This window comes from Ranitomeya imitator, chromosome 5, assembly GCF_032444005.1.
Source record: "Ranitomeya imitator isolate aRanImi1 chromosome 5, aRanImi1.pri, whole genome shotgun sequence".
Taxonomy (NCBI): domain Eukaryota; kingdom Metazoa; phylum Chordata; class Amphibia; order Anura; family Dendrobatidae; genus Ranitomeya; species Ranitomeya imitator.
The window spans coordinates 333,729,236-333,742,823 of NC_091286.1; the positions used below are offsets into that span (position 1 = coordinate 333,729,236).

Sequence of the window (13,588 nt, forward strand, 5' to 3'; positions counted from 1 at the left end):
ACCTTTGCCTTCAAAACAGCATCAGTTCTTCTAGGCATGCTTGCACAAAGTCAGGGGATTTTTTAGGATTACAGTCAAGAGTGCAGGTGTCCAATTATATCAAGAGGTGATCAGGATTATCGCTTTCATATGTAGGTTGAAACAGTCAGTGACACAGAAACAGCTGTCTAAGAGGCTTAAATTGGTGGAGGAACAGCCAAACTCTGCTACAAAGGTGATGTTGTGGAAGATACTTTCATGTCACGTGTCCTACACCATGGCAAGACACAGCTGTCATTCAGCATCAGCAAGGTCTCTCCCAGGGAAAGCTTAAAGCATGCCGGGATTTCAAATTTGTAGTTTTAGTTTTAGCTCTTTTGAGCAAGCACCAAAAAATAAACAACCATGAGAACCATAGATGTCCAAGGAACTTAGTGCAGCAAATGAAAGACATATCATGCTTCCTTAGAAATCAGAACTTATCTAGCAATGCCATCAACTCAGAACTGACAGCAACCACTGGGACCCGGCTGTGCCAATCTAACGTTTGAGAAATGTTCTTTATGGAAGAATTATGGCCAAAAAGCCATACAGGTGAAACTAGAAGTTTTCATAATCTATATGAAAAGACACATCTGCATGTTTTTCTCAATATCTGACATGAAATCAGAATAAACCTTTCCCGTTTTAGGTCAATTAGGATTACCATAATTATTAATATTTTACAAATGAAAGAATAATGAGAGAGATAGAATGTTTTAAGGCATTTTTATTACTTAATGCAAAGTCAGAAGTTTACATACACTAAGATTACTATGTCTTTAAACAATTCTGGACTGCCCATATAATAATGTCTTGTGCTTGGAAACTTCTGGTTTTTTTTTGCAGTGTCTGAGTTGACTAGAGTTACACCTGTGGATGTGCAAAAACAAAAAGCAAAAAAAGAGCACTCACCATCCAAGTGTCAGGAGACAACAGCCGTTTCGCGCTGCCGTGCTTCTACGGGTCTGATCCCAATGAGTTCAGACCCGTAGAAGCGCAGCAGCGCGAAACGGCTGCCGTCTCCTGACACTACTGTTCTCCCTGTGGGACCCTTCTGTTATTTTAATGCCACAATAAAGACTAAGAATTCATTTGGATGGTGAGTGCTCGTTTTTTGCTTTTTGTATTTGCATATCGTGTTGGACTTTGGCTTTTTTCAATGAGAACACGAATCCTATAAACTGGCTTGTTTAACGCATAGCAAGCTTTGTATACCCTATACCAATGTTTCAGCAGCTGTTCAGTGCAGATTTTTTTTCCTTTTGGTTTGGTCACACCTGTGGATGTATTTTAACCCCTGTAATAGTACGCCGATGTTGGACACCCTCCATTTGATGTGAGCTCCAGCAATGAGCCCATTTCTTTTCCTGGCACGTCAGCTGTTTTGGACAGTGTATTAAGAGCTGTGATGACTTAGATCATAATGTGTAGAGGGGAACTGTGATCATACATACAGGGTGGGCCATTTATATGGATACACCTAAATGGGAATGGTTGGTGATATCAACTTCCTGTTTGTGGCACATTAGTATACGGGAGGGGGAAAACTTTTCAAGATGGGTGGTGACTATGGCGGCCATTTTGAAGTCAGCCATTTTGGATTCAACTTTATTTTTTCCAATGGGAAGAAGGTCATGTGACACATCAAACTTATTGAGAATTTCACAAGAAAAATAATGGTGTGCTTGGTTTTAACGTAACCTAGACCCGTAGAAGCGCGGCAGCGTGAAACGGCTGTCGTCTTTTGGATCCACTGTTCTCCCTATATGTTCCTGCTATTTATATGATGCCAGAAAGAAAAAGTTTGTGGAGGGTGAGTGTTCTTCTTCTTCTATACCAATATACAGTTATATGAAAAAGTTTGGGCACCCCTATTAATCTTAAGCTTAATGTTTTATAAAAAATGTTGTTGTTTTTTTTGCAACAGCTATTTCAGTTTCATATATCTAATAACTGTTGGACTCAGTAATGTTTCTGCCTTGAAATGAGGTTTATTGTACTAACAGAAAATGTGCAATCTGCATTCAAACAAAATTTGACAGGTGCATTAGTATGGGCACCCGTATCATTTTCTTGTTTTAAATACTCCTACCTACTTTTTACTGACTTACTAAAGCACTATTTTTGGTTTTCTAACCTCATTGAGCTTTGAACTTCATAGCCAGGTGTATGCAATCATGAGAAAAGCTACTTAAAGTGGCCACTTGCAAGTTGTTCTCCTGTTTGAATCTCCTCTGAAGAGTGGCATCATGAGCTCCTCAAAACAACTGTCTAATGATCTGAAAACAAAGATTATTCAACATAGTTGTTCAGGGGAAGGATACAAAAAGCTGTCTCAGAGATTTAACCTGTCAATTTCCACTATGAGGAACATAGTAAGGAAATGGAAGAACACAGTTACAGTTCTTGTTAAGGCCAGAAGTGGCAGGCCAAGAAAAACATCAGAAAGGCAGAGAAGAAGAATGGTGAGATCAGTCAAGAACAATCCTCAGACCACCTCCAGAGAGCTGCAGCATCAACTTGCTGCAGATGGTGTCACTGTGCATCGGTCAACTATACAACGCACTTTGCACAAGGAGAAGCTGTATGGGAGAGTGATGCGAAAGAAGCCGTTTCTGCAAGCATGCCACAAACAGAGTCGGCTGAGGTATGCAAAAGCACATTTAGAGAAGCCAATTTCTTTTTGGAAGAAGGTCCTGTGGACTGATGAAACCAAGATTGAGCTGTTTGGTCATACAAAAAGGCGTTATGCATGGCGGCCAAAAAACACAGTATTCCAAGAAAAACACTTGCTACCCACAGTAAAATTTGGTGGAGGTTCCATCATGCTTTGGGGCTGTGTGGCCAATGCCGGCATCGGGAATCTTGTTAAAGTTGAGGGACGCATGGATTCCTCTCAGTATCAGCAGATTCTTGACAATAATGTTCATGAATCAGTGACAAAGTTGAAGTTACGCAGGGGATGGATCTTTCAGCAAGACAATGATCCAAAACACCGCTCCAAATCTACTGAGGCATTAATGCAGAGGAACAATTACACTGTTCTGGAATGGCCATTCCAGTCCCCAGACTTGAATATCATTGAACATCTGTGGGATCATTTGAAGAGGGCTGTCCATGCTCGGCGACCATCAAACTTAACTGAACTGGAATTGTTTTGTAAAGAGGAATGGTCAAAAATACCTTCATCCAGGATCCAGGAACTCATTAAAAGCTACAGAAAGCGACTAGAGGCTGTTGTTTTTGCAAAAGGAGGATCTACTAAATATTAATGTCACTTTTCTAGTGGGGTGCCCATACTTATGCACCTGTCAAATTCTGTTTGAATGCAGATTGCACATTTTCTGTTAGTACAATAAACCTGGCAGAAACGTTACTGTGTCCAACAGTTATTAGATACTAGATGGTGGCCCGATTCTAATGCATCGGGTATTCTAGAATATGCATGTCCACATAGTATATTGCACAGCCCACATAGTATATTGCCCAGCCACGTAGTATATTGCACAGCCCACATAGTATATTGCCCAGCCATGTAGTATATTGCCCAGTGATGTAGTATATTGCCCAGTTACGTAGTTTGTCTAGTGACATAGTATTTTGCGCAGCTACGTAGTATATTGGCCGGTTACTTAGTATATTGCCCGGTCACGTAGTATATTGCCCAGCCACGTAGTATATTGCCCAGTTACGTAGTATATTGCCCAGCCACGTAGTATATTGCCCAGTTACGTAGTATATTGCCCAGCCACGTAGTATATTGCCCAGTTACGTAGTATAATACCCAATTGCGTAGTATATTGCCCAGTGACATAGTATATTGCCCAGTGACGTAGTATATCGCACAGCGACGTAGTATACAGCACAGAGCCACGTAGTATATTGACCAGTAACGTGTAGTATATTGACCAGTAACGTAGTATATTGCCCAGTTACGTAGTATATTGCCCAGTTACGTAGTATATTGCCCAGTTACGTAGTATATTGCCCAGTTACGTAGTATATTGCCCAGTTACGTAGTATATTGCCCAGTTACGTAATATATTGCCCAGTTACATAGTATATTGCCCAGTGACGTAGTATATCGCACAGCGACGTAGTATATAGCACAGAGCCACGTAGTATATTGACCAGTAGCGTGTAGTATATTGACCAGTAACGTAGTATATTGCCCAGTTACGTAGTATATTGCCCAGTTACGTAGTATATTGCCCAGTTACGTAGTATATTGCCCAGTTACGTAGTATATTGCCCAGTTACGTAGTATAGTGCCCAGTGACATAGTATATCGCACAGAGACGTAGTATACAGCACAGAGCCATGTAGTATATTGCCCAGCCACGTAGTTTATTGCCCAGTTACGTAGTATATTGCCCACCCACTTAGTATATTGCCCAGTTACGTAGTATATTGCCCAGTCACGTAGTATATCGCACAGCGACGTAGTATACAGCACAGAGCCACGTAGTATATTGGCCAGTAACGTAGTATATTGCCCAGTGACGTAGTATATTGCCGAGTGACGTAGTATACAGCACAGAGCCACGTAGTATCTTGCACAGCGAAGTAGTATACAGCACAGAGCCACGTAGTATATTGGCCAGTCACGTAGTATATTGCCCAGCTACGTAGTATATTGCCCAGCCAGGTTTATCACAGGTGAAAAAATAAAAAAAAATATATACTCACCTTTCCAAAGGCCCGTTGTAGTCTACGGCAGCTTGTGGTCCTAGGGTTGGTATCACAGCGCAGGACCTGTGATGATGTCGCGGTCACATGACTATGATGACATGGCAGCTCTGTCTAGCGCAGGTGCGCAGGGCCTGTGATGACGTCGCGGTCACATGACCGTGACGTCATTGCAGGTCCTTGTTGCGCAGGGCCTGTGATGACGTCGCGGTCACATGACCGTGACGTCATGGCAGGTCCTTCTGCCATACCATCTTTGCCACCGGAAACTGCAGCGGAAGATGGAGGCCGGCGGGAGCGGCTCAGCATACAACGGAGGGTGAGTATAGCAGGTTTTTTGTTTTTTTTAAATTATTTTTAACATTACTTTTTTACTATTGATGCCGCTTAGACAGCATCATTAGTAAAAGGTTGGGGGCACACAGGGTTAATAGCGGCGGTAACGGAGCGCGTTACCCACGGCATAACGCAGTCCGTTACCGCCACCATTAACCCTGTGTTAGCGGTGACCGGAGGGGAGTATGCGGGCGACAGGCACTGACTGTGGGGAGTAAGGAGTAGCCATTTTCTTCTAGACTGTGCCTGTCGCTGATTGGTCGCGGCAGCCATGACAGGCAGCTGGCGAGACCAATCAGCGAATGAATAACCGTGACAGACAGAAGGACAGACAGACAGACGGAAGTGACCCTTAGACAATTATATAGTAGATATGAAACTGAAATAGCTGTTGCAAAAAAAAAAACAATTTTTATAAAACATTAAGCTTAAGATTAATAGGGGTGCCCAAACTTTTTCATATAACTGTATTTGTTTGGACGCACTCTTCACTTGAATGAGCACCCGAGTTCCGCTATTGGCAAAATAACGCAAAGTCAGCTGTGACCAGTAAGTGCTGATGATCTAGCGTGCTGTTGGTGCGGACTCAATTTTTTCTTTTTTTTTTTGTTTGCTATAGATCATAATGTGTAGAGGGGAACAGTGATCATACATACTGGGTGGGCCATTTATATGGATACACCTAAATGGGAATGGTTGGTGGTATCAACTTCCTGTTTGTGGCACATTAGTATATGGGAGAGGGAAAACATTTCAAGATGGGTGGTGACCATGGCGGCCATTTTGAAGTCAGCCATTTTGGATTCAACTTTATTTTTTCCAATGGGAAGAGGGTCATGTGACACATCAAACTTATTGAGAATTTCACAAGAAAAATAATGGTGTGCTTGGTTTTAACGTAACTTTATTCTTTCATGAGTTATCTACAAGTTTACGACCACTTATAAAATGTGTTCAAAGTGCTGCCCATTGTGTTGCATTGTCAATGCAACCCTCTTCTCCCACTCTTGACACACTGATAGCATCACCACAGAAGAAATGCTAGCACAGGCTTCCAGTATCCACAGTTTCAGATGCTGCACATCTCGTATCTTCACAGCATAGATAATTGCCTTCAGATGACCCCAAAGATAAAAGTCTAAGTGGGTCAGATCGGGAGACCTTGGTGGCCATGGGCAGCACTTTGAACACATTTTCTAAGCGTTCATGAACTTGTAAATAACTTGAAAGAATAAAGTTACGTTAAAACGAAGCACACCATTGTTTCTCTTGTGAAATTCTCAATAAGTTTGATGTCACATGACCCTCTTCCCATTGGAAAAAATAAAGTTGGATCCAAAATGGCTGACTTCAAAATGGCCGCCATGGTCACCACCCATCTTGAAAAGTTTTCCCCCTCCCATATACTAATGTGCCACAAACAGGAAGTTGATCTCACCAACCATTCCCATTTTATTCAGGTGTATCCATATAAATGGCCCACCCTGTATGTATGAGCACAGTTCTCCTCTACACATTATGATCTATGTCATCACAGCTCTTAATGCACTGTATATTGCCCCCATAACTTCCTATACACAGAATTATGTCTCCCTATATACAGTATAATGCACCAACACCTCCACTATAAAACAGTATGTTGTCTCCACTGATCACTTCTATACAGCTCCCCTATACACAATATAATACCCCCCCAAAATGTATGATGCTCCTAGAGTAGCCCCCACACTGTATGATTGCTCCCATTCTGTATGAGGGCCCGCATAGTAGCCCCTACTCTGCATGACTGCTGCCTTTGTAGCCCCTACGCTGTATGAGGGCCTTCACACAATATTAAAATAACAAATAAAACATGTACCCACCTAACTTCAGTGAATCCACTGGCATAGCGGACAGTCCAAGGATATCATTGTGCTGAGTTACGCACAGGACATGAGAATCCTAGCGTGATTGCATCATCACATCTTTCTGCCTGCTACAGGCCGAAGTCCTAAAGCACCCTGTGGTCTACAGACTGGAGAGCGGTAGTGAAGATTCTCTACTACAGAGTTTAAGAGTGGTAGCCGCTCTGCTTGGGCCTCTCCGAATCAGGGGCTTGGACAGCTGCTCCCTCTGATGTCCCATTAGCTACACCATTGTTTAGAATGAAGTAATATTGTAACTTAGGCCACGTTCACATTTGCGTCGTTGGGCGCATCGTCGTCGCAACACACATCGCATGTCAAACGCATACCCAATGCAGCGTTTTTTGACGCATGCGTTGTCCTATACAATTGAAGATCAAAAACGCCCCCAAAAAATACATTGTCAAAAAACACGGCTCAACGCTGGCACCTGCGCCCTAGGCGTTTTTCATAGACACTAATGTGTTTTTTTGGCGCATTTACGACGCAGGTGCGTTGCATGCGTTTTTCTTCGGAAATGTGACGCATCAAAACTGCAACCTGTAGCGTCGTCCGCGCCCCGGCCTGGTGCGCCAAAAAAACACATGCGTCATACAACGCATGACAACGCATACTGGCGCATGTACATGCGCCCCCCATGTTAAAGATAGGGGCGCATGACGCATGCGTCAGTATCCGTCGCCGACGCTGCGCCCAACAACGCAAATGTGAACGTAGCCTTAAAGGTACATTTTACTAGAGGATGGAGGAATAGCAGGTACTTAAGGACTACTCCATAAAACATATGTAACTAAATATAAATAGAATTAATGAATCATAAATTAGTGACTGTTTTGATATTACAAAGAAAAAAATTCAGAGTTGAAAAAAACCAGTGTCTATATCATACTATGTAAGCACTAATTTCACACCTGAATTGGCACACCTAACACTCAAACCAGAGTTTGTATACCAAATTTAAATTTGACAATGAATATATGTAACCTTTCAAAAATGTATTATTTCTTGATTTATAGTAACATATTCTACATTATTCTATATACCGTATATACTCGAGTATAAGCCGAGATTTTCAGCCCAAATTTTTGGGCTGAAAGTGCCCCCCTCGGCTTATACTCGAGTCACGGTAGCGGTGGGGTCGGCAGGTGAGGGGCTGAGGGCGCTGGGGTATACTTACCTAGTCCCAGCGATCCTCGCGCTGTCCCTGCCGTCCCACGGGCTTCGGCGCTGCAGTTTCTTCCTCTCTTCAGCGGTCACGTGGGACCGCTCATTACAGAAATGAATAAGCGGCTCCACCTCCCATAGGGGCGGAGCCGCTTATTCATTTCTCTAATCAGCGGTGCCGGTGACCGCTGATAGAGAAAGAAGCTGCAGCGCCGAAGACAGGAGGGGACAGCGCGAGGATCGCCAGGACTAGGTGAGTATGTTATATTCACCTGTCCTCGTTCCAGCCGCCGGGCGCCGATCCATCTTCCCGGCCGGCGCCTCCATCTTCCCGGCGTCTCTGCTCTCTGACTGATCAGGCAGAGGGCGCGATGACGCATATAGTGTGCGCGGCGCCCTCTGCCTGATCAGTCAGAGCAGAGACGCCGGGAAGATGGAGGCGCCGGAACGAGACGCCGGGAGCTGCAATCAAGGGAGGTGAGTATGTGTTTTTTTTTCTTTATTGCGGCAGCGGCGGCACAAATTTATGTGGAACATCTATGGGGCACAGTGAACGGTGCAGAGCACCGTATATGGCACAGCACAGCTATGGGGTACAGTGAACGGTGCAGAGCACCGTATATGGCACAGCACAGCTATGGGGCACAGTGAACGGTGCAGAGCACCGGATATGGCACAGCTAGGGGGCACAGTGAACGGTGCAGAGCACCGTATATGGCACAGCACAGCTATGGGGCACAGTGAACGGTGCAGAGCACCGGATATGGCACAGCACAGCTGTGGGGTACAGTGAACGGTGCAGAGCACCGTATATGGCACAGCACAGCTATGGGGCACAGTGAACGGTGCAGAGCACCGTATATGGCACAGCACAGCTATGGGGCACAGTGAACGGTGCAGAGCACCGGATATGGCACAGCACAGCTATGGGGTACAGTGAACGGTGCAGAGCACCGTATATGGCACAGCACAGCTATGGGGCACAGTGAACGGTGCAGAGCACCGTATATGGCACAGCACAGCTATGGGGCACAGTGAACGGTGCAGAGCACCGGATATGGCACAGCACAGCTATGGGGTACAGTGAACGGTGCAGAGCACCGTATATGGCACAGCACAGCTATGGGGCACAGTGAACGGTGCAGAGCACCGGATATGGCACAGCACAGCTATGGGGTACAGTGAACGGTGCAGAGCACCGTATATGGCACAGCACAGCTATGGGGCACAGTGAACGGTGCAGAGCACCGTATATGGCACAGCACAGCTATGGGGCACAGTGAACGGTGCAGAGCACCGTATATGGCACAGCACAGCTATGGGGCACAGTGAACGGTGCAGAGCACCGTATATGGCACAGCACAGCTATGTATGGGGCACAGTGAACGGTGCAGAGCACCGTATATGGCACAGCACAGCTATGGGGCACAGTGAACGGTGCAGAGCACCGTATATGGCACAGCTATGGGGCACAGTGAACGGTGCAGAGCACCGTATATGGCACAGCACAGCTATGGGGCACAGTGAACGGTGCAGAGCACCGTATATGGCACAGCACAGCTATGGGGCACAGTGAACGGTGCAGAGCACCGTATATGGCACATCTATGGGGCACAATGAACGGTGCAGAGCACCGTATATGGCACAGCTAGGGGGCACAATGAACGGTGCAGAGCACTATATGGTTCACACCTATGGGGAAATATGAACGGTGCAGAGCACTATATGGCACAGCTATGGGGAAATAATGATCTATTTTTATTTTTGAAATTCACCGGTAAATGCTGCATTTCCACTCTAGGCTTATACTCGAGTCAATAAGTTTTCCCAGTTTTTTGTGGCAAAATTAGGGGGGTCGGCTTATACTCGGGTCGGCTTATACTCGAGTATATACGGTACTTCTTTCTAATACCTATTTATGCCATGTTATGTGACATACACACTCATACACTGCAGGCATAGAGTCTAATCATTATTCTAACCTTGAAGTCACTTTGTGCTAGATTCTGCACTTGATTACACAGGTCATCTGCTTCCTAACTGAACCTTATGTTTTCCCTTTACAACAGCTGCTATATCTCTTTAGGGAGTAACTTTTAATGATTAATCCACATTTCTATCATTATAGCGATATCCTGTGACTATGTGAGTTTGGAGCTTTTTCAGAATGTCAGATGCGTTTTTATTCAGTCACTTTATGACTAGAGAAACATCCCAAGGCAATGTGTTTTGCTTTATATGTGTTCTTGTATAGGAGTTGGAATCAATGATCAGTGGTGTAAAGTCACTAGTGTTTGCATAATTATTTAGGCTGGATTAGAGATTAAAATTGGGGTATCAAATGTGACAATAATGCACATTATATGTCCTCTAATTTTATTTACTCTGTTTTAGAGCATTGTTTCTTATTACCGTGCATACTCGAGTATAAGCCAAGATTTTCAGCCAATTTTTGGGGGTAGAAAGTCCCCCTCTCGGCTTATACTCGAGTGATGCCCAGGGGTAGGCAGGGGAGGGCGAGCGGGCACTGTCTAATTATACTCACCTACTCCTGGCGTGGTCCCTGGCTCCCCGGCGCCCCAGCTTCTTCATGTAATGAGCGGTCACATGGTACCGCTCATTACAGTAATGAATATGCCGCTCCACACCTATCGCATATTCATTACTGCAATGAGCGGTAACGGTGACCGCTCAGTACAGGAAGAAGCTGCGGCGCCTGGGAAGCAGGGACTGCACCGTGCCAGGAGCAGGTGAATATAACGGGGAGCGCTGCACGATATTCACCTGTTCCCCGTTCCGGGCACCGCTCCATCTTCAGCGTCTTCTGCAGTGACGCTCAGGGCAGAGGGCGCGATGACGTGGTTAGTGCGCACCCTCTGCCTGAACGTCAGTGCAGAAGACGCTGAAGATGGAGTGGCGCCGCAATGAAGTCAGGAGAATATTGAAAGTGCTGGGGGCCTGAGCAACGGAGAGGTGAGTATGTGATTTTTTTTTTTATAGCAGCAGCAAATGGGGCAAGTGCCTGTATGGGGCATCTTATTGTATGGGGCATCTTATGGGGCCATAACGTTTGTGCAGCACTATATGGGGCAAGTGTCTGTATGGAGCATCTTATGGGGCCATAATCAATGTTTGTGCAGTACTTTATGGGGCAAGTGTGTATGGAGCCTCTTATGGGGCCATAATCAATATTTGTGCAGCTCTATATGGGGCAAATATCTTTATGGAGCATTTTATGGGGCCATAATTAACGTTTGTGCAGCTCTATATGGGGCAAATATCTTTATAGAGCATCTTATGGGGCCATAACGTTTGTGCAGCACTATATGGGGCAAGTATCTTTATGGAGCATCTTATGGGGCCATAATCAACATTTGTGCAGCATTATATTGGGCAAATTTGTCTATGGAGCATCTTATGGGGCCATTATTAACCTTTATGCAGGATTATATGGGGCATATTTTAATATGGACCATCTTATGGGGCCATCATAAACTTTATGGAGCATTATATGGGGCTCCTGATTCAATATGGATATTCAAAAACACTTAACCTACTGATGTCTCAATTAATTTTACTTTTATTGGTATCTATTTTTACTTTTGTCATTTACCGGTAGATGCTGCATTTCCTACCCTAGGCTTATACTCGAGTCATTAAGTTTTCCCAGGTTTTTGTGGCAAAATTAGGGTGGTCGGCTTATACTCGGGTCAGCTTATACTCGTGTATATACGGTAGTTTCCAGTTCTGTTTGTTGGAGAAGTGATGACACAATCCGTGCCGGGGCGTGGTTATAGCCACTGCTCCAGCCCGGCCTCTAGGACTGAAAGCCGGAGGCTGCCAGGTGGAATAAGGTTCATTTCCTCCCTGCAGCTAGGCTTTAAGTGCAGCAAGCGGGAAAGCTATTAACCTATAAAGCACCCTTAATATCATAAGAATGACAGTAAAAAGGAACTGCCCACTGTAAATAGTATATAGCAAGGTTCTGACCAGGAGAATAAGGACAGATTCTGAACATATTATACTGGTATGTGTACCAAAATCAAGTTTAACATGTGTTAGATGAGTGAAACAAGAACATGTTTTTTATAGGTTTCATGTGAAAGGACTGGAATACTTTTCATTACATCCCATGAAAGTTGCAATACTATATTTATTAATCTCTTAGAAAAAGAAAAACTTATGTGATCTGGCAATTACTGATGAAATGGCAACTAGTTTTTCTGCAGTTATAGAAGTTCCCCAGAACTTTATACTTATGGCCCATCTTTAAGATGGGTCATCTATGTCACAACGGTGGGGGGGTGACACCTGGTACCCCTATTGATCCGCAATACTTGGTGCCGCTGGTGGCTGGAAGTGATCAGTTGCAGAGTTGAACTACCTAGCTTCGGGTGTTGGAGCGTCAGGGATTTGAACAGTTGAGTGATGTTACTTTATCTCATTTTCTCCATTATGTGATCTCTGAAAGAAGCTCTTTTAATAGAGTTGATGCTTCCTGTAAATATGTAGTCATTTCAAAGTATGTTGTAAGTAATTTTCTCAGATTCTCTCAATGTAAAAAAGCTGTTTTTAAAAGCTATAGAACACAATGTATTGCCCTCCAGCAAGTTCCAAAGTTTATTATTTAACCTGTACTAAATCCATTTAAAATGTCAAAGTTTCAGTCCTGCTTATAGTGACCTTTTAGAGTAATTGAATAAAAACATTTTCACTTAAGCTTCCTGTATACTTGTTTATAGAGTAGGAAACATTGTAGTTTTCTGACCTAGAACTATCTAAATGCAAAGGAAGTGAATATAATAGACTGACGCTAAAGGTACCTTCACACATAACGATATTGTTAACGATATCGTTGCTATTTGTGACGTAGCAACGATATCGTTAATGAAATCGTTCTGTGTGACAGCGACCAACGATCAGGCCCCTGCTGGGAGATCGTTGGTCGCTGAATAAAGTCCAGAACTTTATTTCGTCGCTGGACTCCCTGGAGACATCGCTGGATCGGCGTGTGTGACACCGATCCAGCGATGTCTTCACTGGTAACCAGGGTAAACATCGGGTAACTAAGCGCAGGGCCGCGCTTAGTAACCCGATGTTTACCCTGGTTACCATGCTAAAAGTAAAAAAAAACAAACAGTACATACTTACCTACCGCTGTCTGTCCTCCAGCGCTGTGCTCTGCACTCCTCCTGTACTGGCTGTGAGCCGGAAAGCAGAGCGGTGACGTCACCGCTCTGCTTTCCGGCTCCCAGACAGTACAGGAGGAGAGCAGAGAAGCAGAGCACAGCGCTGGAGGACAGACGGCTGTAGGTAAGTATGTACTGTTTGTTTTTTTTTACTTTTAGCATGGTAACCAGGGTAAACATCGGGTTACTAAGCGCGGCCCTGCGCTTAGTTACCCGATGTTTACCCTGGTTACCGGCATCGTTGGTCGCTGGAGAGCTGTCTGTGTGACAGCTCTCCAGCGACCA

The 13,588-nt window shown here is 44.5% G+C and overlaps 1 protein-coding gene across 1 annotated transcript in view; it reads left to right on the forward strand.

Moving 5' to 3' along the window:
* RNGTT (RNA guanylyltransferase and 5'-phosphatase) overlaps window positions 1-13,588 on the forward strand; it is a 576,238-nt gene that overhangs the window by 524,956 nt on the left and 37,694 nt on the right. The window lies entirely within an intron of this gene.